The sequence below is a fragment of the Ipomoea triloba genome, chromosome 16, assembly GCF_003576645.1.
Source record: "Ipomoea triloba cultivar NCNSP0323 chromosome 16, ASM357664v1".
Taxonomy (NCBI): Eukaryota; Viridiplantae; Streptophyta; class Magnoliopsida; order Solanales; family Convolvulaceae; genus Ipomoea; species Ipomoea triloba.
The window spans coordinates 6,521,546-6,524,974 of NC_044931.1; positions in this window are offsets into that span (position 1 = coordinate 6,521,546).

Below are 3,429 nucleotides of genomic sequence, written 5' to 3' on the forward strand. Positions count from 1 at the left end.
GTGCCTCCCTAAAAAGGGAGTGTGAAAAGAAGTCATTAGGATGGTGTTTTGGTTAGGCTGGAGTCCTGAAAATGGAGTCGGCACTCGGTCAACCGTGTCTCCATGAAAAGGGAGTGTGAAAAGAAGTCATAAGGATGGTGTTTTGGTAAGCCGGAGTCCTGATAATGGAGTCGGCACTCGGTCAACCGTGCCTCCCTGAAAAGGGAGTGTGAAAAGAAGTTCTAAAGATGGTGTTTTGGTTAGGCCGGAGTCCTGAAAATGGAGTCGGCACTCGGTCAACCGTGCCTCCCTGAAAAGGGAGTGTGAAAAGAAGTCATAAGGATGGCGTTTTGGTTAGGCCGGAGGCCTGAAAATGGAGGCGGCACTCGGTCAACCGTGCCTCCCTGAAAAGGGAGGGTGAAAAGAAGTTATAAGGATGGTGTTTTGGTTAGACCGGAGTCCTGAAAATGGAGTCGGCACTCGGTGAACCGTGCCTCCCTAAAAAGGGAGTGTGAAAAGAAGTCATTAGGATGGTGTTTTGGTTAGGCTGGAGTCCTGAAAATGGAGTCGGCACACGGTCAACCGTGCCTCCCTGAAAAGGGAGTGTGAAAAGGAGTCATAAGGATGGCGTTTTGGTTAGGCCGGAGGCCTGAAAATGGAGGCGGCACTCGGTCAACCGTGCCTCCCTGAAAAGGGAGGGTGAAAAGAAGTTATAAGGATGGTGTTTTGGTTAGACCGGAGTCCTGAAAATGGAGTCGGCACTCGGTGAACCGTGCCTCCCTAAAAAGGGAGTGTGAAAAGAAGTCATTAGGATGGTGTTTTGGTTAGGCTGGAGTCCTGAAAATGGAGTCGGCACACGGTCAACCGTGCCTCCCTGAAAAGGGAGTGTGAAAAGGAGTCATAAGGATGGCGTTTTGGTTAGGCCGGAGGCCTGAAAATGGAGGCGGCACTCGGTCAACCGTGCCTCCCTGAAAAGGGAGGGTGAAAAGAAGTTATAAGGATGGTGTTTTGGTTAGACCGGAGTCCTGAAAATGGAGTCGGCACTCGGTCAACCGTGCCTCCCTAAAAAGGGAGTGTGAAAAGAAGTCATTAGGATGGTGTTTTGGTTAGGCTGGAGTCCTGAAAATGGAGTCGGCACACGGTCAACCGTGCCTCCCTGAAAAGGGAGTGTGAAAAGGAGTCATAAGGATGGCGTTTTGGTTAGGCCGGAGGCCTGAAAATGGAGGCGGCACTCGGTCAACCGTGCCTCCCTGAAAAGGGAGTGTGAAAAGAAGTTATAAGGATTGTGTTTTGGTTAGACCGGAGTCCTGAAAATGGAGTCGGCACTNAGACCGGAGTCCTGAAAATGGAGTCGGCACTCGATCAACCGTGCCTCCCTAAAAAGGGAGTGTGAAAAGAAGTCATTAGGATGGTGTTTTGGTTAGGCTGGATTCCTGAAAATGGAGTCGGCACTCGGTCAACCGTGCCTCCATGAAAAGGGAGTGTGAAAAGAAGTCATAAGGATGGTGTTTTGGTTAGGCCGGAGTCTTGAAAATGGAGTCGGCACTCGGTCAACCATGCTTCCCTGAAAAGGGAGTGTGAAAAGAAGTCATTAGGATGGTGTTTTGGTTAGGCCGGAATACTGCAAATGGAGTCGGCACTCGGTCAACCATGCTTCCCTGAAAACGGAGTGTGAAAAGAAGTTATAAGGATGGCGTTTTGGTTAGGTCGGAGTCTTGATAATGGAGTCGGCACTCGGTCAACCGTGCCTCCATGAAAAGGGAGTGTGAAAAGAAGTCATAAGGATGGTGTTTTGGTTAGGCCGGAGTCTTGAAAATGGAGTCGGCACTCGGTCAACCATGCCTCCCTGAAAAGGGAGTGTGAAAAGAAGTTATAAAGATGGTGTTTTGGTTAGGCCGAAGTCCTGAAAATGGAGTCGGCACTCGGTCAACCGTGCCTCCCTGAAAAGGGAGTGTGAAAAGAAGTTATAAGGATGGTGTTTTGGTTAGGCCGAAGTCCTGAAAATGGAGTCGGCACCCGGTCAACCGTGCCTCCCTGAAAAGGGAGTGTGAAAAGAAGTTAAAAGGATGGCGTTTTGGTTAGGTCGGAGTCTTGATAATGGAGTCGGCACTCGGTCAACCGTGCCTCCCTGAAACGGAGTGTGAAAAGAAGTCATAAGGATGGCGTTTTGGTTAGGCCGGAGTCTTGAAAATGGAGTCGGCACTCGGTCAACCGTGCCTCCCTGAAAAGGGAGTGTGAAAAGAAGTTATAAAGATGATGTTTTGGTTAGGCCGGAGTCCTGAAAATGGAGTCGGCACTCGGTCAACCGTGCCTCCCTGAAAGGGAGTGTGAAAAGAAGTCATAAGGATGGCGTTTTGGTTAGGCCGGAGTCCTGAAAATGGAGTCGGCACTCGGTCAACCGTGCCTCCCTGAAAAGGGAGTGTGAAAAGAAGTTATAAGGATGGCGTTTTGGTTAGGCCGGAGTCTTGATAATGGAGTCGGCACTCGGTCAACCGTGCCTCCCAGAAAAGGGAGTGTGAAAAGAAGTTATAAGGATGGCGTTTTGGTTAGGCCGGAGTCTTGATAATGGAGTCGGCACTCGGTCAACCGTGCCTCCCTGAAAAGGGAGTGTGAAAAGAAGTTAAAAGGATGGCGTTTTGGTTAGGCCGGAGTCTTGATAATGGAGTCGGCACTCGGTCAACCGTGCCTCCCTGAAAAGGGAGTGTGAAAAGAAGTTATAAGGATGGTGTTTTGGTTAGGCCGGAGTCCTGAAAATGGAGTCGGCACTCGGTCAACCGTGCCTCCTTCAAAAGGGAGTGTGAAAAGAAGTTATAATGATGGTGTTTTGGTTAGACCGGAGTCCTGAAAATGGAGTCGGCACTCGATCAACAGTGCCTCCCTAAAAAGGGAGTGTGAAAAGAAGTCATAAGGATGGTGGTTTGGTTAGGCCGGAGTCCTGAAAATAGAGTCGGCACTCGGTCAACCGTGCCTCCATGGAAAGGGAGTGGGAAAAGAAGTCATAAGGATGGTGGTTTGGTTAGGCCGGAGTCCTGAAAATAGAGTCGGCACTCGGTCAACCGTGCCTCCATGGAAAGGGAGTGGGAAAAGAAGTCATAAGGATGGTGGTTTGGTTAGGCCGGAGTCCTGAAAATAGAGTCGGCACTCGGTCAACCGTGCCTCCATGGAAAGGGAGTGGGAAAAGAAGTCATAAGGATGGTGGTTTGGTTAGGCCGGAGTCCTGAAAATAGAGTCGGCACTCGGTCAACCGTGCCTCCATGGAAAGGGAGTGGGAAAAGAAGTCATAAGGATGGTGTTTTGGTTAAGCCGGAGTCCTGAAAATGGAGTCGGGATTCGGTCAACCGTGCCTCCCTGAAAAGGGAGTGTAAAAAGAAGTTAGAAGGATGGTGTTTTGGTTAGGCTGGAGTCCTGAAAATGGAGTCGGCACACGGTCAACCGTGCCTCCCTGAAAAG